This window comes from Equus przewalskii, chromosome 21, assembly GCF_037783145.1.
Source record: "Equus przewalskii isolate Varuska chromosome 21, EquPr2, whole genome shotgun sequence".
Taxonomy (NCBI): Eukaryota; Metazoa; Chordata; class Mammalia; order Perissodactyla; family Equidae; genus Equus; species Equus przewalskii.
The window spans coordinates 6,201,209-6,228,361 of NC_091851.1; the positions used below are offsets into that span (position 1 = coordinate 6,201,209).

Here is a 27,153-nt window from a genome sequence, read left to right on the forward strand (position 1 = left end):
CCGGTGGTGCAGCAGTTAAGTGTCCACATTCCACTTCGGCGGCCCGGGGTTCGCCGGTTCAGATCCTGGGTGCAGACATGGCACTGCTTGGCAAAAGCCATGCTGTGGCAGGCGTCCCACATATAAAGTAGAGGAAGATGGGCATGGATGTTAGCTCAGGGCCAGTCTTCCTCAGCAAAAAGAGGAGGATTGGCAGTAGTTAGCTCAGGGCTAATCTTCCTCAAAAAAAAACCTCTTCTCCAGCAAAGCTCACCCCAGCAACCTCATTATCTCTCTCCAGCACCAGGTCTGGAAAGGGCCAATGGGTTGCTCTGCTCCCATGGCCCGCAGCTCTTTTTTGAAAAAATGTAGATATAAATGTCCTGCAAGTCATCAGAAATTAAATAAGCAAACACAGTCATGCCAAAATATTCCTTTTAAAACATCTGTTATAATGACAACCAATTAAAGTGATGACAAAGCCTATAAAAAGTAAAACAGATGACCACGTTGGTGCTGTTTTTAATGCCTCATGCAATGAATAGCAGAGGAATAAGTTATCCAGTTTACTCTGGCTTTGGCCTCTCAGTTATGAAGTCAAAACTTTAAAAGTAGCATAACTCAGAGTGAATCGGCCAGAAATAAGAAGCTATGCTGCACTGATTGAGATGGGATAGAGGCCTTGAGAAATAATGAACAGGAGGTCCCTTACTGGGGAGGGATAGTCATTCGTTCATCATGGGGATCAATTAAAACCTCTGCATGACCCCAGATTCTTTACAACTGCAAAGTTTTAAACATTTTTTCATTGAAATGTTCTCAATTAAAGAAGCCACGAAAGTAAGAGAACAAAATTTAAACTGTAGTAGACCAAGGTCTCAAAATGAAATAAACACTAGAGAATGAGAAAGGAGCTCCTCAGTCTAAGCATGCCACGTGAAGGGGCAGCCTCTCCCTTTCCACCTTCCTTTATTCTAGGAAGCAACAGAGGCACACATACTCTGCAGATTTAAGCATATTTACACAGTGGATACTGTTTCAAAGAATGCTAACTAAAGAAAAGGCAAAGCAACTCTCAGGTCCCATTTCCATGAGGCTGTCAACCACAGCTCCGCTAGAATCTGCACAGTTGGTTCATATCATAAGCATTAGAAGAAATGATGCAAAATAATTAATTATGAATGCCACCAGAACTCAAGACTTACATTTTTCTATCAGTAGATAATACTGATGCTGACAACGTCAGTGTTTTCACTGTCCTGATGGACAGAAACCTTAGGAAGTTGCACTCCACTGGCTTCTTTGTTCTTCTGCTTGGTTAAATTTGAGTGAACCTCTTGTGAACCAATAAAGAACAAGAAGATGGGAGAAATAGGAACACCATGTTCTCATGCAGCAACACAAAGTTTCTTTATCCTGAGTAATGACTTTCTTTAGAACTATAATCAAAAAGTAAATATTTGTCGACTGCCTACTCTGTGCACTGTGATGGGTGCTGTGGGGGGATTTTTAAATTCTGGTTCTCTCCTAAAAAAGAATTCGTAATTTAATTGCAGAACAAGGGATAAGCTCTTGAGAAGTCAAATGGAAATGACTTAATTACACTTCAAGGCAATGAAAGTGCTAACAAACGGCTGTACACATGAGCAGAAGACACAGACAAGGCAGACCCGCAATAAATGCCAAAGTGAAAGACACTGTCCTGCTGGAAAGGGGACAGCAGGAAGAAGGTGCACTAATTTGCAGCCACGTAGGTGAAAGAGTCTTGGGGACAAGAAAACAAGTGTGTGCTTTCGCTGGCGATTCCCACAGGGAAGCAGTGGGAGACAGGCCTGCAGATACACAGACCTGTGCAGGGCTGAAGTTTGATCTTTACCCTAAGGGAAGTGGAGCCAGCAAAGACTTTTGGAGGGGACTGCTGTGATCAAAGGGTTTGAGAAATATTAAGCATACCCTGGTATGCAAGGCACAGAAACCCTTGGCACGCAGACGTGTTGAGGGCAATTAGGGTAATTCCAGTTTGAGGTTAGAGAAGGCCTCAGGTTCAGCAATGATACAAGATATGGAAATGGAATGATGAGTCATCCGCACATGAAAAGGCTGGGGTGGGAGGTGAGTGCCAGGACACAGGAAAGCGCAGACAGGCCGAGCACAGCGAGTGCTCAGTGATAGTTAGCCACTGATGCTGTTTTCATTATTACCAAGATGTTGATGAACAGACCTTGGTTACAGATGAGAAACAGGAGGCCAAAGGAGAGGGGCCGGTCCCAAGAGTCTGAGCCAACAACAGATCCTGAATATAACAGGGCAAAGAGGAACGCAGCAGAGGAAATGCCAAGAATGACTGACTTTCAAGCAGAAGTATCTGGCCTCCAGTGAAATGCAGGTCCAAAGTGCAGAGGGAGTCGCTGGTGTGGGGGAGGTGGGCAGCACCAAGGACAGACCCTTGACCAGCAAGAGATGACTCTGCCCACAAACGTCTGACTCCAGAGCTGTAGTTTCCATGCTGTGTGACCGAGGGCTCATCAGAAGCAGCCTCAGAGACACCCCTTCCCAGACGTAGCTCTGAGCCGTCTGTCACCTCACTATCGCCCAGTCCTCATGTCACACAGCAGCTCATTTTGATGTTATATCGGTTTGGGGGATATAATCATATGTCTACAAAGGGGTCCCCTGCGAGGAAAGTTTGAAAACAAGTGCTCTGTGGAATATCTTCGCTAACTGCTGACGAGGAGGCCGAGCTGCCCCAGGTGAGCCGTGCCTCTCAGACACTCCTGTTCTGGAGGGAGACTCCTGCGCCTCCAAGGTGTTCGTTAGCCAGAAGTAAGGGAAACGAACATCTGAAAACAAGGAGCCACAGCTGCAAAAATGTTCAATTCAATAATATTAAAGCTGAAAAGAAACCATTCTGATGACCGCACATTCAGCTATAAAAAGGAGAAGCAGAAAAATCTGGAAAAGGGCAAGTAGAACTATTTAAGTCTCCTCACAAAATAGTGAGCAGTTCAAAGGAGACTGTGGTGAGTATAAAAACGAGACCTCTGGAGCTCACTTCACTCAGCAATCGCATCGCGCCTCCACACAGAAGGGCACCAACCCAGTCACACCTCAGAATAACTACTGGACAGCTCAATTTCTCTGCCACTGACAGTCGGAGCAATGGCTGCCATAGGTGCTCTTTTGGGCCACAGTTGGGATGGGGCTTTGCTGACAGGTGTGGGTCACAATGACTTTATCTGACAAGGGGGAACTACAAACGATGCCAGTGTCCCAGTGCCCAGTCCCCGGCTTCCTCACCTCTAAACAATGCAGAATTCGGCTGTCATTCTTCACAGCTTACCTTTTCACTCCAGAATCCTCACCCAAAATATAACTGCCGGCTCTTTTTTAGAGCTGTTAGGAATTGATCTCGCTGTTGACAATTTGTGTATTTAATATACACTGGCACCCCATAAACAGAAATTCAAGAAAATTCAAAACACAAAACGGCTTATCAAAATATATCCTACAATCAGGTAGCACTCAGCACTCATTTCTATAGCAATATCTCAATATGCGTTAAGTTTCAAAACATAATTCAAAAATTAATAAAAACTTGTACTACAGACATCTGATATCTTAAAAAAATATAAACACAAAGGCAGCCAGCCTGGTGGTGCAGCAGTTAAGTTCACACATTCCGCTTCGGCAGCACAGGGTTCGCCAGTTTGGATCCCGGATGCAGACCTATGTACTGCTTGTCAAGCCATGCTGTGGCAGGCATCCTACATATAAAATAGAGGCAAATTGGCATGTATATTAGCTCAGGGCCAGTCTTCCTCAGCAAAAAAAGAGGAGGACGGGCAGCAGATGTTAGCTCAGGGCTAACCTTCCTCAAAAAATAATAATAATAAAAAATAAACACATGGACAAACATATGTTGCTCTGTTCAACAGGATTACAAGAACCAAACACAGACATTTGTAACACCTTCAGGAAGCTATGTTAAAAGTGAAGCTTCTTGTTTTACTATGAAAAAAGAATTGGCAGTCTCAGACTACATTGATTAACTGTACCCGTGTGCAGGTATTTTAGTGAGTTGCCCGGGGCATCTTTGTACCTGTAAGCTCGGGATATACAAAGAAGTCCAGCCTGAGGTACGTATTATTCAATCCCCACATAGCCAACGAAGGCCTTCTGCAGGTTGAGGACTGTGCCAGGGGCCAGAGATGAGGCAGCAAAGAAAGACCCCCTCCAAAAGCAGTGGCACGGGCAGCCACATCTCCGTGGGGAAAAAGGACAAGGCACTCGGATCAAAGGGCACAGACCCCAGGGAGTGCTGTAGGCTTTCTGTGGAGCCGTCAGCAGTCGGACCCCATAGTTCAGCAAAATCGATGTAGGTAAGCAATGACAAGTGACTGGCATTGTTAACACAGAAGATGGTGCTCACTTTATGTAAGGTAGATAGATCTATGTCACAATTGCTGAGGATGACCTAAACACGTGGCAGGGCAAAGAACTAACGCCCTCATTTAATGGACAAATGTTTAATAAGACACCTACTATGTGCCAGGCAGGATCTCACCTTCAAGTGACAGGTACATTCTCAAGTGCCATCGTTTCAAATGAACCGATAAGAAGGCATCTGTCAGCAGAGCAAAGCTACATTCCATTCACCAAACCTCCTCTCATTCCGTTCTGAAACCTCCTTCTGCCTGGCCCATCAGCGATCCTTCAGGTGTGGGAAGGCTCATCAGGGATCCTGGGACAGCCGCGGGCGGTCTCCTGCCTGGGAGGAGCTGAGCTATCTCTGAACACTGAAACCCCTTGCCCTTTCTGGAACCTGCTACTGATGAGAAGCAGGCCCTGATCTGATGGGTACCAGCTGCTGAGAACAAAACACCCGAGGTAATCATGCTGCAGAGTTGCTGCTTCAATGAGACGCAACTCCCTCTGACGGGCTAGGTGCACTTCAAGGAAACCAGAGGTCTGGTTTTCCTTTAAAAGTAAAACTGGACGGACCTCATTGGCATCCCCACCACACCAGCCCTCCTTCATTTCCACATCCACTTAGCGTTCTCTCACACCTGCTAGAAGTCGGGGAGCTTAAGCAATCACAAGTGCCTCACACTGCCAAGCTCAGCCGGAATCCAGGTGCTGTTGCTGCTTTGGCCACCTGGGGCTGTTTAAAGGGACATCAGCAAAAAAAAAAAAAAAGTTAAAATTAAAAAAAGGAACACTGGTGTCCTTCCCTGCCTCTCCCACAATCCACACTTGGAAATTCAGTACAAATGTCTTGTTTCCTTCAACTCTGGATTTCATTTATAGGGGTTGGAAACTAATGTGCTTTTTGGCTCACGTAATGAGAAAAATCCTTTGATTAAACACACACACCCTAATTCATGTTTTTAGGCAAACAAAAGTATTTTCCATGTTGTTTTAAAAGAAAATTAAGTAGACAAAGTGCAGTCACTAAAGTACATCAAACTCTGCTAAAGGATGACAGAAAGTGGGAAGAAAACTGTACCAAGAAGATGGTAGAAGCAAACTAAAAATCAAATGTAGGGGGAAGAGACCAATTTTTCTTACAGAAGAATTCCAAATAATTAAGGTTGCCAGATTTAACAAAATACAGGACACCCAGTTAAATGCGAAGTTCAGATATTGCAAGGGACATACATAAACTAAAAAATTATTCACTGTTTATCTAAAAATCAAAGTCATCTGGGTGCCCTGCAACCCTACAAATAATACACGTAGATATTTCCACCTCCAGGAGGTGGAGTTTAATCTTCCCCAAACCTCTTCGAGGTGGACTGTGCTTAGAGATTCACTTCTAAGAACAGAGCTGAGACAGGGAAAAACAGCAACTCTGCAGTGGAGACCCAGTCAACACTGCCTTAACCAGGCAATCAAGGTTCACATCACATGGATGTTGCACGGATCTCACACACCCCAGAGGTGATGAGATGAGAAGGGCATTTCACCTCTGTGGTGCTGTTCCCAAAACCCATAGCCCCAGTCTAATCCCAAAACACAGGAGACAAACCCAGATTTGGGAGCATTCTACAGGGTACCTGGTCAGTATTCCTCAAGACTGTCAAGACCACGAAAAACAAGGAAAGACTGAGAAACCGTCAGACAACGAAATGCAAAGTGGTGCCCTGGACTGGATCCTGGAACAGAAAGAAGACATGAATGGAAAAACTGGTGAAATCCAAATAAATTCTGGAGATTAGTTAATAGTAATATACTAATGTCAGTTTCTAATTTTGACAAATGTGCCAGCAAAATGTAAGATGGTAACAACAGATATGCTGGATAGGGGGAGTATTCGGGAACTCTGCACTCTTGGAAACATTTCTGTAAATCTAAAATTACTCCAAAATAAAAGTCTACTTTAAAAAAATCATATTTAAAGGAATGAGAGGACATGAGAGAACTACTTCAAAATTCTCCAGCAAAACATAAGGAAGGAGTTTATAAAACAAGTATAATAAAGTGTCAGTAATTGTAATAAAAAAAAAGTTTTTAAAATAAGGATTTCTTTAGAAAAGGACATGAGCAAATGGCAGAAGACGATGACCAGAAACTTCACACTGAGAATCTTTCAGGTCTCACCAACCACATTACTTTCTGTGCACGTAGGTCCTTCACAGGGTGACTAACCACTCCAGTTTGCTGGGACCATCCTGGTTTTAGCACAGAAAGTTCCACATCCCAGAGAACCTCTCAGTTGTGGGCAAACCTGGTCCTCTCGATCTGTCTCTCCTGTGTGTGTGGCTGTCTCATAAGCACACACACGTGTGCACACACTGAGATTCTTGAGTTAAAGACACAAAAAGTTGGGTACAACCCCAGAATCCAGGTAACTAATTCACTTTTACAGAAAACACTAGAATGAACCACCCTCCCTCCTCTCTGCCATCCACTATGTATTTATGCCCAAAATCAAGCCCAGAAAGAAAGGAATTCTTTGCCATAGTCTACAAAGTGCCCCTTGGCACAAGTCCCTCCACAGCCTCGGATATATTTCTAGAACATCCCAAGAGTTTTGGGAAAGGCCACCCAGAGGAAGTGTGGCTTACTGTGCACACCTGAACAGTGAGACCTGGGCTCTTTCAGGCCTGGCATGAATCAGAATGAGCATGAACCATCTGTAATAGAGAACAGCAGGCCAGCCCCCACTATTGCACCAGACATCTGAAGACGGGAAACAGACGCTCCCAGTGTACAGTCTGAGGCACATCGCACACCTGCGTTTGGAAACCTGAGTTTGAGTAAACTGAAAGCATTTATCCACAGGTGCCATGTCAGGAGTCCAGTGATGAGCTCCTCTGTAAGGAAGGAAAGAACACTGGTGGCATAGCAATGGCCATGCCTCATTTATAATCAAAACAGCAGCAGCCCCATTGATTGAGTAATTATTATGTGCCAGGCACATAACCGGCTGTGACCCAGGAGAAGAAGCCAGGTTGTAGGTGGGGACACAGGGACTTTGAAAAGAAAACAAAATTATGTTCAAAGGATTTCTATAACTCAATTTACACATTTTCAAAAATATAACATGAAGCCTGAGGCAGTGTCCTAGAACACAGGAGACCAAAGAGACATGACAAATGCAACGTGGGATCCTGGATTGGATCTTGGAACAGAAAAAGGACATTACTGGGAAAACTGGAGAAATTCAAATAAGGGTTGAAGACGATTAATGGTACTGTACCAATGTTAATTTCTGACTTTTGATAATTGTGTTATGTTCATGTAAGATGTTAACATTAGGGGAAGCTAGCTGAAGCGTGTACAGAAACTTATTACTATTTCTGCAACTTTTCTTTCAAAATAAAAAGTTTAAAAAGATACATTTTGCAAGTAATATGCAAGAGATTATGAAAACAAACCCTGTAGACCAGATGCATTCTTTGGTAAAGATATTTCAAAAGTATTGAAAAGACTATGAAAACTGACTTTATTTCATTTTTTAAATTTCAGACTACAAAGTAACCCTTGCAAAGCAAAGGCTACAAAGGCTGGGTGCTTTACCAAACATTAGAGACTGCTGCTCTCCAGGACAGAGGTCCCAAATGCTGAGGACACTGCACTTTGTTATCAGAGCTCCTTGTCACGTTTTTAACTCAGGGGCACCATTCTAATGGAATGTGTGTAACCAAGTTGGGTAAGCCAGGATCTTCCTGGAACTCAATGTGTTATTGGTGGCCCAGGGCCTAAACGAGGGGATAGCGGTACCCCCTGGAGTCCTGGCTCTGGACACAGTCAGGAAGGAGTCTTCAGCCTGTATCCGCCTGTTGTGTGTAATGTCGCGTGTGGGAAGGCAGAAGGATACCATGTGCCAGGCATTACGTGAGGCCCTTCCACTGAAGCACCCTGCACAGAAGGACCACTTTTGTTTTACAAACCAACAGGGGTCACCAGAAAAGCTGAATGGCCTTTGGGCAGAACCACTGATACTCCCCGAGCCCGAGGTGAATGCAGGTCTGACTGCCACCAGCAATCCGCCTCTTGACAGGGGCCTAACGATGGCTTCCCGAACGTGAACTGGGTCATTGGGGCGGTCAGTGGGGGCTTGTAGGGCAGGCTAGAGAGTTAAGCAGGCGCCCTGCCAGTACAGGTCTTCTGAGGACGGTGCTGAGGAGATGCCAGGGCCTCTATTAAAGCCGTGGAAGTCAGGAAGGGACACACCAGGCATGACTGCCAAACTCCCAACAGGACCAGCCTCCCTCTTAGCAGTGGTCTCCAAACTCAGTGATCAGCTACCCCATCGGTAAAAACACATGGGGCACATACCCCCAATAATGCATATTCACATACTTACAAATTATGTACATCATCTGTGGTACTCACAAGCTAGCCCTAAAAATAGACATTTTACACAATGAGAAAAATGCATGGGAAGCATATTTACTTCCCATGCTCCCAATGTCATTTTTTGCCCATAGCCCACTCTGGAGGCCACTGGCTTAAGTCTCTAGCCCCTGCAGCCTGTGTGCCCGAGTCTCCCTTAGGGAGGAGGAGGTAGAGGCAGGTGGGATTTGAGGCAACTGGGCACTCCCACCCAGCTCCAGATGCCCTGGGGAGGGCGAGGCCTGCAGGGCCTCTAAATAAACCACCACCACCAGCTCTTGGATCACACACCTGCCTCCCGCCACAGTGCACTCCACACCTTTACCAGAGTTGCAGATTGAAAACGCAAACTGAGCATGTCATTTCCCCGCTTAAAATCCTTCCAGGGCTCCCCAAGACTTTGAAGATAAAATATGAAGTACTTAAAACAGTGTCCAGAGTCTGTACCAAAATCCTGAGCCAAATCAACTCCACCCAATCACAGCTGCCCCCAGGCATACAGACCAGTTGCAGATTCAGGACCAAGCTGTGGCAGCAGCCTCCAAGAGGGCCCCAGTAATCCTTGCCTCCTGTGATCCATGTCTTTATGTAGTCCCCACCCCCTCACAGTGGACAGGATTGGCCTGTGAAGCAAATAGGACCCTGTGAAATGACAGCGTGAGCTTCGGAGGCTCGGTCACAGAAGATGTTGCAGCTTCTACCCTGCTCTCTCTCAGATCACTTACTCTGGGGAAGCCCGCAGCTTGTTGTGAGGACATTCAAACAGACCCAGGAGAGGCATCATGAAAGGAACTGAGATCTCCTGCCAACAGCTGGTTCAACGTACCAGCCATGTGACTGAGCTGCTTTAGAAGCAGACTTTCCAGCCCCAGTTGAGCCTTCAGATGACTGTGACCCTGGGCTGATATCTTGAGTGCAACCCCACGAAAGACCCTGAGCCAGAACCTCCCAGCTAAACTGCTCCTGAATTCCTGATGCTCAGAAACAATGTAAGGTAATAAATATTATTTTAAACCACTAAGTTTTCAGGTATTTTGTTACCCAGCAATAAATAATTAATATGCTACTCTCTCTCCGTCCACGTCTTTGAAAAAGCTTGTCCCTCACCTTGGAACATCCAATGTCCTTCTCACTTACCCATACATCTATCCCTTCTCTCTCTCTCTCCATCTCTCTCTCTCATACACACACACATACACATAACAGTAGTGCACACTGCCATAGCACCCTGGACATGCCTCTCTTAGAGAAACTCTTTAAACTGGCTAGAATTATCTGTGCCTCTCTCCGGGGACACTGGGAGCAACTTGTGCGTGGAGGTGGTCTGCAAGGACACCTTCAGCCAGACCAAGTTGCTGGAGAAGCACATGCTCACCACCACCCCCAGCTCTCTAAGGCCAATCTACAGCGTATCCACTAGCCCGAGGTCTTCGCCAACAAGAATGCACTGCTCACCCACATCCACGAAGCCCACACCAACCAGAAACACAAATGCCCTGTGTGCCCTGGGCAGCTCTCCTCAGCTGAGGGCATCTACTCCTACCTGGACAGCCACCAGCAGCCTGACTCCAACAACCACAGTGTCAGTCTTGACCCCACGCTGGGCAGCGTGGCCTCCATGAGCAGTGCCATGCCAGATTCCAGCATGGCTCCACCACAGAGTCCACCTTGAAGCCACAGTGGGGCCAGATGAAGATGCAGAATGAAAGACAGGGCTGGGGGTCAGCCCTGTGGCCAAGTGGTTAAGTTTGCGTGCTCTGCTTCAGTGGCCCGGGGCTTTGCCAGTTCAGATCCTGGGTGTGGACATGGCACCCACTCGTCAGGCCATGCTGAGGCATGCGTCCCATATAGCACAACCAGAGGCACTCATAACTAGAATATATAACTATGTACTGGGGGGCTTTTGGCGGAGGGGGAGAGAGAGAGAGAGAGAGAGAGAGAACGACAGGACTGGTCTAAGGTGTCTACAGCTGTCTTTATTGCTCTAAGCAGGACTTCAACAGCCTGGCCATGCCAGGCACCCAGCCTTAACACAGGAGATGCTCAAAGAATACTGAATCAACGAAAGGTTTTGAGGGAGGGAGGAAGGGAGGAAGGAAGGATGGACGGACAAATGGATAGGGAGGAGGGAAGCAGGTGGGAGAAAGGGAGCAGATCTAGACTCCTGCACTGCAAAGGGTAAGAGCCTCACCAGCTCACCCAAGGGTGCCAGTACTGCAATAGCCTTGGCAAGAGCAGGAGATGGCTTCCTATAAACCTCATAGTCAATACTAAATTTCACCTACAAAGAAATCTCAAGAAGCCATTTTCTGAGTCTGGTCCCCAGGCTGGTCTCTTTTCCAGCACTGTATCAGTACAGAATCTGAGCCCTGCTGTAGAACATCCCATTACAGGGGACACCACAAGAAACGGCATGGAGCTGAGCCCCAGATACCAATGTTCAATCAGAAAGCACGAGCACGAGAGGCATTAACAGGGTCAGTGCCCCCTTCACCGGAACACCTTCAAGATCTGCAAGTAAGAAGAACACTTTCTCATGCTGGGAGGTGGATCCACCAGTGTTCACTGTCTTATGCCTTCTTATTTGTCTTAAATAATTCACAATGAACTCTTTTTAACTGGAGACAAAGATATAGAAAATGAGCTCTGCTCACAGAGGCAATTCTGTTCTGAAGTTTTTTTGAAAAAACAAGTATTTTTATTTACTAAATTAAACGTACAATCCATTTTCATAGGGGTATAGATCAAAGGTACTTAGCCAACTGTTGCAAAGATACTATTTACAAACCTTTATCTCCCAAACTGGATCATGAAAACAAGACTTCTTCAAGAGGTCAGCCCTCTGAAGACCTTGTCAAAGGAAAAGCCATTCCCCAGAGGGGTTAGCAATGGCCCTCTGACCTGAGTCAGATGACAAAGGACCAGGGAACTGAGAGGACAAGACCCCTGGGAACAGCCAGACAAGGCGTCCCTGCCCGAGGCACGGCCCTCCTCTAGCCCTGGACCTGTACTCCCGTTCCCAGTACAAGGACAGCAGTAAAAATGACTTGGAAATAGTCATAAAAGGAAAGTTAATTTATCAGTAATTTAGCCTCCCTGAGCCACAAGAGAATTATCTGAAGCAGCTGTATCCCTTCAACAATGTGTAAAGAAAGAAGTGACCAGATGGCTGTTTTATATCTGTTTGAAAGAAAAAGAGAACCAAGGGGGGGAGGTAATCTGACTTCTCTTCTATTCTTATCTAATTTGAAATCTGTTCATATAGGTCAGCCTCATTCTTTTTAACTGGTGCACAGTATTCCCCACTATGGATGAGATATAATTTGTCTAACCTTTCCTCTACTGATCAGCACTTTGGCTATTTCCATAATGCTGTATCAAGCACCCTTGTACCAATATCCTCGTGCACATGTGCACAGACTTCTGAAGGCAAGGTTCAGAGAAGTGAGACTGCTCAGTTATGTTTGGTTCTAATTTTGATCAATATTGCCAAATGCCTTCTAAAAAGGCTGCACCAGCTTGCCCCCACCAACAGTGTATCACAGTGCCCATTTTCTTGTACTATCATCAATTGATAACATCAATTTTTAATTTTTATCAATCTAAACAGACAAAACAATGGGATCTTATAATTTGCATTTCCTGCATCATCAGTGACATTGAGCATCTTTTCAAACCTTAGTCACCACTTTTATATTCTGGGAATTGCCTGACAATAGCCTTTTCCTAGCTTCCTATGGGTTTTTGGCCTTTTTAAAACTGGTTTGTAGGTGCTCTTTACAGATATCAAGTATTATTTATTTGTAAAAAAAAAAAAAGGGGGGGGCCAGCCCCATGGCCGAGGGGTTAAGTTCGTGCGCTCCGCTTCAGCGGCCGAGGGTTTCGCCAGTTCGGATCCTGGGCGTGGACATGCCACCACTCATCAAGTCCTGCTGAGGCGGCATCCCACATGCCACAACTAGAAGAACCCACAACTAAAAATATACAACTATGTACCGGGGTGCTCTGGGGAGAAAAAGGAAAAATAGAATCTTTAAAAAAAAAAAAAAAGTTTCGTAAATGGAGAGACATACCATGTTTGTGGATTAGAAGATTCAACACAGTAAAAGAGTTAATTCTCTGCAAATTAATGTAGAGCTTTCACGTAATTCCTATCAAAATCCCAAATAGTTTTTGTAGATGTGGACAAGCTTATTCTAAAATTTATATGGAAAGTCACAGGCCCTAGAATAGCTAAAACAAGTGTGACAAAAGAGCACAAAGTGGGAGGAATCACTTTAGCCCATACTAAGGCTCACTATCTAGTTACAGTCATCAAGACAGCGTGGTAACACACACACTTATGGACAGCTAATATTCTACAAGGGAGCCAAGAGCATACAATGGAGAAGGGAGAGTCTCTTCAATAAATGGTGTTGGGAGAACTGGACAGCCACATGCAAAAGAATGAAAGTAGACCATTCCCTTACACCATGCACAAAAAAAACATCAAAATGGATTAAAGACTTGAATGTAAGACCTGAAACCATGAAACTTCTAAAAGAAAACATAGGCAGTACACTCTTTGACATCAGTCTTAGCAGCATATTTTCAAGTACCATGTCTCACCGGGCAAGGGAAACAAAAGAAAAAATGAACAAATGGGACTACATCAAACTAAAAAGCTTCTGCACAGCAAAGGAAACCATCAACAAAACGAAAAGACAACCTAACAATTGGGAGAAGATATTTGCAACCATATATCAGATAAGGGGTTAATATCCAAAATATACAAAGAACTCATGCATCTCAACAACAAGAAAACCAACAACCCAACTAAAAAATGGGCAAAAGATCTGAACAGAGATTTCTCTGAAAAAGATAGATGGACGGCCAACAGGCATATGAAAAGATGCTCAACATCATTAGCTATCAGGGAAACGCAAATCAAAACTACAATGAGGTATCACCTCACTCCGGTCAGAATGGCTATAATTAACAAGACAGGAAACAATAAATGTTGGAGAGGATGTGGAGAGAAGGGAACCCTCGTACACTGCTGGTGGGAGTGCAAACTGGTGCAGCCACTATGGAAAGCAGTATGGAGTATCCTCAGAAAATTAAGAACAGATCTATCATATGATCCAGCTATCCCACTACAGGGTGTTTATCCAAAGAACTTGAAAATGCAAAGGCATAAACATACATGCACCCCTATGTTCACTGCAGCATTATGGACAATATCCAAAACTTGGAAGCAACCTAGGTGCCCATCAAGGGACGAATGGATAAAGAAGATGTGGTATATATACACAATGGAATACTACTCAGCCATAAGAAATGATGAAATCCGGCCATTTGTGACAACATGGACGGTCCTTGAGGGTATTATGCTGAGTGAAATAAGTCAGAGGGAGAAAGTCAAACACGTATGATCTCAGTCATAAGTAGAAAATAAAAACAATGACAAACAAACACATAGCACTGGAGATTGGATTGGTGGTTACCATAGGGGGAAGGGGAGAGGGAGGAGGGCAAAAGGGGTGATTAGGCTCACATGTTGAGGAGACAGACTATAATTAGTTTTGGGGTGGTGAACATGATGTAATCTACACAGAATTCAAAATATATTACAATGTACATCTGAAAGCTATATATTGTTATAATCCAACGTTACTACAATTAAAAATAAATAAATAAAAGACAGTGGTAATGGTGGAGGGACAGGCACATAGGTCAATGGACAAAACAGAGAACCCAGAAATAGACCCACACAAATAAGTCCAACTAATTTTGACACAAGTGTAAAAACGAGGGAATAAAATTATGCTGGATCAACTGTATATCCATTCACACACACACAAAAAATCTTCAACCTAAAGATGGGTAGATTTCATCAGTCTCAATGTCCTATCTGTGATATTGCGCTATAGTTTTCCAAGATGCTGCCATTAGGGGAAACTGGGTGAAGAGTACACGGTATCTCGCCTTATTATTTCTTATAATTGCATGTGAACCTATAATTACCTCCTTTAAAAATTCAATTTAAAAATGTTGAAAATATTTTCTCCTAGTCTAACTTTTATCTTCCGAATTTCTTTATGGTAAGGAGGGTTAGTTTTTATCTGGTCAAATTAACTTTTCTCTTTACGTCTCCTAAATTTATTGAATTTTTTATAGTTTGCAATTTTCTTGAAATTGCTAAAATAGGCAGATAGCACATCTATAAATGTCTTTTTATAATAAAAAGTATTTTTTTAATTAGCCATAAGAAATTCCATGAAACATAAATCAAAAAAATTAAATAAACCTGGGTATGACCTTAAAAGAAAGACACTTAAGTGATCTCAATTTCGGGCTTAGTTGATACGACAAGAAAAGAAAACTTAAACATCATGAGAGAATGGAAAAAGCACATGTACATGTAGGTGCTCATGAAGGGAGGGAGGAAAGATTCTGCAAAGCCAGTTAACTTGGGAGCATCCGAATTCCGCCCACTCCCACGTCAGCCTGAGCAGTCACAGTGAGGGCAACAAAGCCAAAGGTGCACACCTGGCAAGGAAGCCAGCACTGCTTTCGGTCAAGTTCTTTAGCACCTGACTCAGGGTCGGACCCATCAGACTATATCACAGAAAGTTCTGTGTTCCACTTTTCTAAAACTTTCTTGCTGGGTATACAAAAAGACTTTACTTTGAAGTTGTAAATTCTTCCGAAGAAAGCAGTCATACACATTTGTGTTATTTGTACTTAACAGGCTTTCTTTTTTTAAAGAAAGTATTCATTCAGACATCTTTAACAGAACTACAAATAATACAGTTACATTTTCAGTGCCTAAAATGTACCAGGTGCCAGTCCCGGTGTGTTACCTACTTTCTCCACAGAGAGGTGAGTAACCTGTCCAAAGCCACCCAGGAAGACAGTGTCGAGGCAGATCCCTGGCCGACGCCTGGGCCTCGGAGCGCGGCTTCTCAAAGGGCAGGCTCATGCTGCATCACAGTCACATCTTCAACTGTCAACCAGTGTCCCAGCCTGAAATAAGTGGGTTAGCTGTCTGTACCAAAAGCTCCTCCTCAATATCAACATGGGACGTACTAATAAATATTATCTCAGAGAAATAGAAACATAAATACTTTTAAGTCAATCATGTTTAACCAGTGGGATGTGAAAAACAAATAGTACCAAAAAAATGAAAAGGCAACCAATGGAATGGAAGAAAATATCTGCAAGCCACACATCAGAAACGGAATAACTTCCAAAATATGTAAGGAATTCACACAATTCAATAGTAAAATAATAATAATCCAATATTTTAGGCTAGAGTACCTGAATAGATATTTTTCCAAAGAAGACATACAAATGCCCAACAGGTACATGAAAAGATGTTCAATATCACTAATCATCAGGGAAATGCAAAGCAAAACCACAATAAGATATCATCTCACAGCTGTTAGAATGGCTGTCATCAAAAAGACAAGAGAAAAGGCCATATATGACAAACCCACAGCCATCATCATACTCAACGGGGAAAAACTGAGAGCCAACCCTCTGAGAACAAGAACAAGACGAGGATGACCACTATCACCACTCTTATTCAACACAGTACTGGAGGTTTTGGCCAGAGCAATTAGGCAAGAGAAAGGAATAAAAGGAATCCAAATAGGGAGTGAAAAAGTAAAACTCTAGCTGTTTGCAGATGACATGATCTTACATATAGAAATATATAGAAAACCCTAAAGAATCCATCGAAAAACTATTAGACGTAATCAACAACTACAGTAAAGTTGTGGGATACAAAACCAACTTACAAAAATCAGGTGCATTTCTATACTCTCATAATGAACTTAGAGAAAAAGAACTCAAGAATACAATTCCATTTACAATTGCAACAAAAAGAATAAAGTATCTAAGAATAAATTTAACCAAGGAGGTGAAGGACTTACACAACGAAAACTATAAGACATTACTGAAAGAAATAGATGATGACATAAAGAGATGGAAAGAGATTCCATGCACATGGATTGGAAGAATAAACATAGTTACAATGTCCATACTACCCAAAGCTATCTAAAGATTCAATGCAATCCCAGTCAGAATCCCAATGACACTCTTCACGGAAACAGAACAAAGAATCCTAAAATCCATATGAGGCAACCAAAGACCCTGAATTGCTAAAGCAATCCTGAGAAAAAAGAACAAAGCTGGAGGCATCACAATCCCTGACTTCAAAATGTACTACAAAGCCATAGTGACCAAAATGGCATGGTACTGGTACAAAAACAGGCACACAGATCAATGGAACAGAACTGAAAGCCCAGAAATAAAACCACATATCTACAGACAGCTAATCTACAAGGGTGCCAAGAAGATACAATGGAGAAAAGACAGTCTCTTCAATAAATGATGCTGGGAAAACTGGACAGCCACAAGCAATGGAATGAAAGTAGACCATTATCTCACACCATACTCAAAAATAAACTCAAAATGGATCAAAGACTTGAAGATAACTCCTGAAACCATAAAACTCCTGGAAGATAATATACGTAGTACACTGTTTGACAATGAACTTAAAAGGATCTTTTCCAACACCATGTCTTCTTAGACAAGGGAAACAAAAGAAAAAATAAACAAGTAGGACGTCATCAGACTAAAGAACTTCTGCAAGGCAAAAGAAACCAGGATCAAAACCAAAAGACAACCCACCAAGTGGGAGAAAATTTTTGCAAATCATATATCTGACAAAGAGTTAATCTCTATAATGCATAAGAAACTCACACAATTGAACAACAAAAGAAACAGCCCGATCAAAAAAGGGGCAGAGGATATGAACAGACATTAAAAAGAAGAAATACCAATGGCCGATAAACACATGAAAAGATATTCAACATCACTAATCATCAGGGAAACACAAATCAAAACTACACTAAGATACCACCTTACACCTGTTAAAATGGCTCTAATTACTAAGACTAAAAATAGCAAATGTTGGAGAGAGTGTGGAGAAAAGGGAACCCTCATCACTGCCAGTGGGAATGCAACCTGGTGCAGCCACGATGGAAAACAGTATGGAGATTCCTCAGAAAAGTAAAAATAGAAATACCATAGGACCCAGCTATCCCACTACTGGGTCTCTATCCAAAGTAACATACGTACCCCTATGTTCATAGCAGCACTATTCACAATAGCCAAGACATGGAAACAATCCAAGTGCCCATCAACCGATGAATGGATAAAGAAGATAACCCTCAAACACTGCTGGTGGGAATACAAACTGGTGCAGCCACTATGGAAAACAGTATGGAGATTCCTCAAAAGATTAAAACTAGAAATACCATATGACCCAGCTATCCCACTACTGGATATCTACCCAAACAACTTGAAATCAACAATCCAAAGTGACCTATGCACCTGTATGTTCACTGTAGCACTATTCACAATAGCCAAGACATGCAAACAATCCAAGTGCCCATCGACCAACGATTGGATAAAGAAGATGCGGTATATATACAATGGAATACTATTCAGCCATTAAAAAGACAAAACCATCCAATTTGCAACAACGTGGATGTACTTGGAGGAAATTATGCTAAGCAAACTAAGCCAGACTGAGAAAGACAAACACTACAAGATTTCACTCATATGTGGAGTATAAACAAACACATGGACAAAGAAAACAGTTCAGTGGTTACCAGGTGAAGGGGGCTGGGGGGTGGGAAAAGGGGAGCACCTATGTGGTGACAGGCAAGAAATAATGTACAACTGACATTTCACAATGATGTAAACTATTATGAACTCAATAAAAAAAAAATGACAAGAGACGGGGGCCAGCCAGGTGGCATAGTGGTTAAGTGTGTGTACTCCACTTCAGTGGCCTGGGGTTTGTGGGTTTGGATCCTAGGCTTGGACCTACACAGTGCTCATCAAGCCATGCTGTGGAGGAGTCCCACATACAAAATAGAGTAAGACTGGCACAGATGTTATCTCAGTGACAATCTTCCTCAAGCAAAAAGAGCAAGATTGGCAATAGATGTTAGCTCAGGGACGATCTTCCTCAGCAAAAAAGAAAGAAAAGGAAGGAAGGAAGGAGGGAAGGAAGGAAGGAGGGAGGGAAGGAAGGGAGGAAGGGAGGGAGGAAGGAAGGAAGGACGGAAGGAGGAAAGGAAGGAAGAAAGGAAGAAAGAAAAGACAAGAGATAACAAACGCTAGTGAGGATATGGAGAAAAAGGAATTCTTGTGCAGTGTTGCTGGGAATGTGAATTGGTGCAGCCACTATGGAAAACAGTATAGAGGTTCCTCAAAAAATTAAAAATAGAACTACCATATAATCCAGCAATCCCACTTCTGGGTGTAATATCCAAAGGAGATGAAATCACTGTCTCAAAGAGATATCTGCACCCTATGTCATTGCAGCTTTATTCACAGTAGCCAAGACATGGGAACAACCTATGCGTGCATCATCAGACAAATGGATAAAGAAAATGTGGAATATATATACAATGGAATATTATTCAGCTATAAAAGCAAAATAAATCTTGCCACTTGAGACAACATGGATGGACCTTGAGGGCATTATGCAAAGTAAAACAAGTCAGACAGAAAAAGACAAATACTGATGATCCCAATTCTATGTGGAATCTAAAAAACCTGAACTCAGAAACAGAGACTAGAATGGTGGTTGCCAGGGGCTGGAGAGTGGGCAGATGGGGAGATGTTGGTCAAAGGGGATAAACTTCCAGTCATACGATAAATAAGCTCTGGGGATCTCATGTACAGCATGGTGACTATAGTCAACAATACTGTATTGTATACTTGAAGGTTGCTATGAGAGTAGATTTTAAAAGTTTTCACCAAAAAAAACACAAACCTTGTAACTATGTGAGGTGATGGCAGTGTTGGCTAACCTTATTGTGGTAATCATTTGGCAATACATAAGCGTATCAAACCATCATGTTGTATACCTTAGACTTACACGTTATATGTCAATTATATCTCCATAAAGCTGGAAGAAAAAATTAAAAACAAAACAACTAAAAATCATGAATCTTCCCCTTCTTATACTCTTACTAACCAAATTAGTTTTGTGTCTGGAGTTGAGCCCAAATTACAAACCATTAGTGGCCACTGAGAAACGAAACTGGATAGCCCAGTTCCTTTATTTCAGAAAGGAAAGTCAAATTTCATCAACACTTTCATCTATTAATACTTATTGAAAAGTCATAAAGCATGACAAGCATTTAATTATTAGAAATTACGTATAAACAGAAGAAATGTTTACAGTTTAATATTTAGACTATAGTTAAGTCTTTAAGAAAATACACACACATCTCAGGCCTTTATGCTCTCTCCCTGGAATATTCTTTCCCCAGATATCCACGGAAAGGGGCTTAATAAATAATAGCGTTCTATAGACAGACATAATATTAAAGAGCAAATCTTATTTTAAAACACTGGACATCAAATATTTCTGATACTTCAAGCTTTTCCCTCCTATAACGTGGATTTTCAGAAATCTTTGTCTGATGTTAAGTTCATTTTCTAGCCATTACTCCAAGGTCTGTCACTCAGACCTCAGGGATCATATCCCCCAACACCGAGCCACAGACCTCAAAAACCCCCATTAGGGTGAGGTCCCTGAGTGAGTGCTTGCCCCCCAGAGTGAAAGAGCTAGAAAGGAATCTTTAGATTTGACACACTGATCCATGCAAAGAAGTCAGAGGCCAAAATTCACGACTTGCCAGGTGGAGATGGCAAATCAGGTGAAGGCCCAAACCCAGCCTGAAAGGCCTGGAGGAAAAGTCCAGTGCAGGTGTCACCTGGATTTAAATCCCTTACACAACTGTGAAGGCTCCTCCCGCCAACCCCATGGCTTTCACAGTACAGTCTTTGTAATAAAGACACTCACAGTCACCAGTACTTTTATCCAGCACACAAAAAAATAAACCTCAATCCTAAAATATTTGGTTTGAAAAATATATTCCAGTTGCTTCCAGGTTTAAGTATTGAACCAATCTCAGTGCATTTTTAATTCTTCCTCATTATCATAATTAATATTTCCATAACACTGCACACCTCATAACCCCCTCCCACATGACTGCATCCTTCACAACAGCCCGTAGGGTCCACAAGGCAGGGATCATCATCCCCTTTGTCTGAGGGGACACAGAGTCCTCCACGACCACCCTGCAGGAAGCAGAGGTCGGTAGCGGAACCCAAGCCTTCTGATTCAAAATCTCTACTTCTGCCCAGCAAACCTCAATGCAGACGAGGACCCCCTTCTTTTCCTTGGTTTTGTTTTGTTTTTATTAAAATCCCAAACACCTCAATGGCCACAAGAACCAAACTTCTACTATTATGTAATTTTAATGAATGCTATCTTTTCAATAAATGACAAATTCAGGGGCCGGCCTGGTGACATAGTGGTTAAGTTTGCATGCTCCACTTTGGCAGCCCGGGATTCACAGGTTCAGATCCCAGGCACAGACCTACACACCACTTGTCAAGCCATGCTGTGGCAGTGTCCCACATACAAGACATTAGCTCAGGGACAATCCTCCTCAAGCAAAAAGAGGAAAATTGGCAAGAGATGTTAACTCAGGGAGAATCTTCCTCTCCAAAAAAAAAAGACAAATTCAGTGTCACAGAGCCTTGTCACCTCTTTTCTATTTGTGGTAGTCAGCCTCCAAGACAGCCCCCATAGAACCTCACCTCCTGGTATTCAGGCCTGTGTACTCCCCTCCCACACTGAATAGGGCTGACCTGTGTAACCAACAGGATATTTTGGAAATGATGTGTGTGACTTGTGAGGCCAGGTCCTAAAGGACATTGCTCTCCCTTGAACTGCTCAATCTGGACGAAGCCAGATGCCATGTCATAAGTCATGTCAAGCAGCCCTATGGGGAGGCCCATGTGGAGAGGAACTCAGCCTCATGCCAATAGCCAACCGCAAATCGCCAGTCACGTGAACCATGTCGAAAGCAGAGAGTCCAATCCCAGTCAGGCTTTCAGATGACTGCAGCCCCAGCTGACACCTTAGCTGCAGCCTCACAAGAGACCCCGAGCCAGCTACGCCACTCCTGAATCCCTGACTCACAGAAACCACATGAGACAATACACGCTTATTGTTGCTTTAGGCCACCAAGTTCTGGATAATTTATTACACAGTAATAGATGACTAATATACTCATATTTCTTACAAGATTCCAGGCACTCAGTAGACTTGAATAAAGGCAGCAGTGAGAATGATTTCCTGCTGATTCATCTAGATTCCCTCACTCTGACCCTTTGTGTCCAAGCCCATATTTGGGTAACCCAATTAATTAAGGTTAAAAGTGCTACCTGTGGCCAGAGAAGATTATGGAAAAGTGATGATCAAAGTAAAGTTTTAGATCATATTCATCTTAAAAGTCTTCAAAACTATTGCAGGTTACTTGTCTATTGTCTAATTAAGAAAGGCTTTCCTTCCTCTTGCTTTTTCAGCATATTGTCAATAGAGTAGTAATTCATAAACTACAATGCTAGGTTACATGTTACTTAGCAGTGTAGGGCCCAGACTGGGGTCCTTTGGGGGATTCTCAGTTCATCCTGCTCATTTGTGAAGCAAGGGGTACCTGTGAGCAAAAAGAGACCACCCTTTGGTGATGGGGATGTGCAAACAGGAACCTGAGAACTCTAGCTTTCATTGTAAGAGTATAGGCTTTGACAAAATTAAGTGAAATCTGTAGATCAGTATTGTACCCATGTTAATTTCCTGGTTTAGATCATTATACTAAAGTTATGAAAGATGCTAACATTAGAGGAAGCTGGGATCCTGTGTACTATTTTTGCAACTTTTTATATGTCAAAAATTATTTCAAAAGAAAAAGGTTAAAAAATAAAATAAATTTAAAGCTGAAACAAAAAGAATATTGCCATTAAAATTTAAATGACACTAAATCTATTTGTTGAAAGGCTCTGATGCCAGTTTTCCAGAACACACTTGGAAAAATTGAAACGACTATTGTTAAGGAGGGTACTGAGACCCAAGGGGAGTCTAAGCTTGATTTCAAACCTCCTATTCCCTGGTGGGTGAAGACTTCAAGCGTTTGGGTGTGTGTTACATGGGGCCAGGGCAGTCAAATACACAATGGCCCCTTCCTTGACAAGCGGAGGATGGGAGCAGACACAGTGCTCCCCCAACACCTAAGTGCTCCCCAACATTCTCAACATCCCATAAAGTGAGTGATTCAGATGGGAACGTGAACTGAGGTGATGCACAAGAGCTGGTAAGGTGCTTCCATCCTTCTCTTCCCCTGCCAGGGAGGCCAGTGTTACAAGCTGGAGGGAACCTGGATCCCTGAGTCAGCAAATGGAGCAGACTTCCATCAACCCATGTTGTACTTTAGTGTGATTTACTTTTATCGTATTAAGCCACAGAGATTTCTGAGTGTCTGCTGTGGCAGCTAGCATTTCTTAAGATAATCCCAATAAAGATATTTCCATTGAGAATAATTAACCTAGAACTTCTAAGAAAAAAGAAAAAGTGCTAAAGCTTATCAGGTTATAATGATATCTTCATAGTGGAAAATGAAAATATCTAACCTTCCTTCACATGTAGATGTTTCCTCCATTATCCTACAGAAATATTCAGATAGGTAGGCAAAGATTTATGTACACTCATGGTTACTGAAACATTGCCTGTTTGTATTAGAAAAAAAATGAAAACAAACTAAATGCCTATCAAATAGAGAAAGAATACAGCCATTCAATGAACTATTCTCTGTAGTCCCCACACATTCCCTCTGATGTGCGCTCTGCTCACGCTTCTCTCCAGCTGGACTCTCAATCAGCGGTGCCCTCAGCTGTGCCATGCACAGGGACACCCAATAAATGTGCATTTTCTGTGATGGAGGACAGTCACTGATACAGGATGATGGGTACATCATGCTTTCTTATACTATCCTCTCCATGTGAGTCTGAAGTTTTCTACTATACAAAGTTTTAAAATGTCTGTTTCAGAAAAACTGCTGTAATTAAAACTAACTACCTCTTGCAATAAACAGAAATTATTACACTCACTAAAAGAGGCAAAAAAACCTAACCCAGACAGATAAAGCAACTGGTCTTGTACATCAGTGGTTAGAATGGGCTGCTAATTGATTAACTCATTAGTCTTCTATAATCACTCACATAAATCCAACGGTAATCAAAGCTATTTGTATCTAGATTCATTTAAGAGAGTTCATGACCTTATCTGAAAAACAAAGATATTGAATAGGAAGGAGGACTCACATTTCCCAGACTATATTGTAGACCCTAAAATTCAGGGTTCTCGTTTCGTTGTTCTGAAATTAAATTTAAATGGAATATCATAACATGGCTAAACATTCTAATAGCCAAATACACTCTGTGAAATAACTTTATATTTTAAATTACAGATTAAAATAAGATACAGGGGCCGGCCCCGTGGCTGAGTGGTTAAGTTCGTGAGCTCCGCTGCAGCGGCCCAGAGTTTCGCAGGTTGGGATCCTGGGCGCGGTTGGGGTCCTGGGCGTCGACACGGCACTGCTCGTCAGGCCACGTTGAGGCAGCGTCCCACATGCCACAACTAGAAGGACCTGCAACTAAGATATACAACTATGTACAGGGGGCTTTAGGGAGATAAAGCAGGAAAAAAAAAAAAGATTGGCAACAGTTGTTAGCTCAGGTGCCAATCTTAACAAAAAAAAAAGATACAGAAGCATGATCCATAAACATTTATTCATCTTCCCAGTCATGATTACTTTTTAAAATAATAAAGTGATCTTACTGTTAATATTGATTACTGCTCAAAAAAGGAGGTTAACTCTGTAAGACATTTTTATTTACGTATGCATAAAACCGAAGCTTCCCTTATTAACCTAAACTTTTACTCAACAAAATTTTTTTCCAGCCTGTCAAACACGGACAGTGCTTCTAACTGTGAGATACACAGGTTCTGGAGACAGGCCAGCATGATTCCCAAAGCTCTGGCCTAGAGAAATACAACAGAATGGGTAAGCTCCGAAGAACAGCTTTGCAAGCATGCCATAATTAAAACTGACTAACCCTTGCAATAAACAGAATCAATACCGTCTAATCGTTGGGGAGAAAAGGAACACACAGACCTGTAAACCTCAGTGCAATTACACAGTGAACTGAAGGTGTGCTTCTAAGGTCAACTGGCAAGGACAGGAATATATTTCTAGAACAGCTGACTCCTGGAGGACCAAGTGCCACCCATTGGTCTGAGAAACTGTGAGCCTTTATTTGTTTAAACAAACCATATTACAAATCAGAAAGATGGCAGTTAAGGAAGTTCAGTCAGAAGAAATCTGAAAGTGTGATCAGTGTGATCTGAGCTGTTAGCTTCCAGCTCTCCTACTTCATGGCCATGTTGTGTGACCTTGAACAAGTCCTTTAAGGAGAGAGCTAAGCTTCTCCCCTCTCAAGTGACTGTAAGGGTCACATGCATGGATGTGAAACTAAGACACCATTAGTTCTCAAATTTGTTTTTATTAACAACAATAGTCTGCTATTTATTACAATCCTCCTTCATGTACAATAATTTCATTTTTCAAAAGCAAGGTTTACTTTAAGAGCTATACAGTTCCAAAAAACTGTTTCCCAACACTTCATTTAAAAAAGAAAGGAAACACTTGAAAAGAATACCAGAGCCATTATCCAAAGAGAGAAGGCTGAAGATCACAAGTTTATGAATTAGCATCTGTCTGACTTATACACAAGCAGGCTATTTGTCTGTTTAGCTAATTTATCTCTCACATTAATTACAATCACTAATAAGTAAAATTATTTCAATTTTATAAGCTGCTTTCATTTTTCTTTTTATTTTATTTATTTTTCTTTTTTTTTGAGGAAAATTAGCACTAAGCTAACATCTGCTGCCAATCCTCCTCTTTTTGCTGAGGAAGACTGGCCCTGAGCTAACGATTCCACTTTACATGTGGGATGCCTACCACAGCATGGGTTGCCAAACAGTGCCATGTCCACACCCAGGATCCAAACCGGTGAACCCTGGGCCGCCAAAGCAGAATGTGCAAATTTAACCACTGAGTATTTCTATTTCACACTCAAAAACCAAACTCACATATGCATATACTTTAGATCAATCTTTAAGTTCAAACTAAGATAATTATGAATCTGGTCATTGTTCTTTAATTAATGTTAGGTAAACATGGTATTCAGCCACAATACACCTGTTAAAAGCCACATTCAGAGCCAGCCCTGATGACCTAGTGGTTAAAGCTCAGCACACTCCACTTTGGCCACCTGGGGTCTGGTTCCCGGGCCTGGAACCACACCACTCGCCTATCAGTAGCCATGCTGTGCCGGCGGCTCACAAAGAACTAAAAAGACCTACAACTAGAATATCCAACTATGTACTGGGGCTTTAGGGAGGAAACAAAAAAAAGAGGAAGACTGGCAACAGACAGTTAGCTCAGGGCGAATCTTTAAAAAAAAAAAGGGCCTGCCCGATGGCGCAGCAGTTAAGTTCGCACGTTCCGCTTCTCAGCGGCCTGGGGTTTGCTGGTTCAGATCCCGGGTGCAGACATGGCACCACTCGGCAAGCCATGCTGTGGTAGGCGTCCCACATATAAAGTAGAGGAAGATGGGCATGGATGTTAGCTCAAGGCCAGGCTTCCTCAGCAAAAAAGAGGAGGACTGGCAGTAGTTAGTTCAGGGCTAATCTTCCTCAAGAAACAAAAAAAAAAAATGATGAATTACACATAGGCTATTTACTCAACATTTTTTTAAAAAGCCACATTCACAGCTCTATCACCCCTGTTTGCTTCAGGAAGCCTCAAAGACACTGGCAAAAATTATATTTCTAAAATGAGTCAGCCAATGTCTGCTCCCGAGCACCTCTCCCCTGATCCCCAGTGCCATTTCGCCCCTCACATCTGAGGCCTGCCCACGAACTGAAGGTGAGAATGCTCCTTCAGAAGGGAGATCCCCATGCCCAAGCGGGTTGGCAGGGCCCCTTTACATGGGCATCCCTGACCCCACGTCCAGGGACACACTTCACAAAACTGGAACCAGAGGGGTTAGTGCATGTGTCCCTAGAAGGGTGCTTGCCCCTACCCCTCACCCCCTGCTGAGGCCTCCAGGCTGCACCTGGCTTGGTCCAAAAGCTGGATGGGCCCCTCCAGGCTCCTCTGGCTCTAGTACATTCTGGCGAAGAAAGGATTTATCTTAAACCTCTCATGACTGGTCCCCTTGAGAGCTGCCTCTCTGCATCTTTGGGCCCTTCTGTGGGGCTCAGCTGACTGCACTCCCTGCCAGTGTTGGAACTTCTGGATCCCAATAGAAGAGTGAGCTCTGGGCAGCCTGCCCAACCCTGAG

General features: G+C 42.8%; 1 protein-coding gene across 3 annotated transcripts in view; it reads right to left on the reverse strand.

The window, feature by feature from the left end:
• DTD1 (D-aminoacyl-tRNA deacylase 1) overlaps nt 1-27,153 on the reverse strand; it is a 178,844-nt gene that overhangs the window by 87,671 nt on the left and 64,020 nt on the right. The window contains exons 5-6 of one of the 3 annotated variants that reach the window (XR_011530927.1): nt 6,036-6,134; nt 1,185-5,140 (exon numbers count right to left, since the gene is read on the reverse strand). The exons of 1 other annotated variant lie outside the window; for it this stretch is intronic. The gene's annotated coding sequence lies outside the window, so the exon portion shown is untranslated. Of the gene's footprint in view, nt 1-1,184; nt 5,141-6,035; nt 6,135-27,153 lie in introns of those variants that run through there. One more of the 3 variants, XR_011530926.1, reaches the window with a different exon arrangement.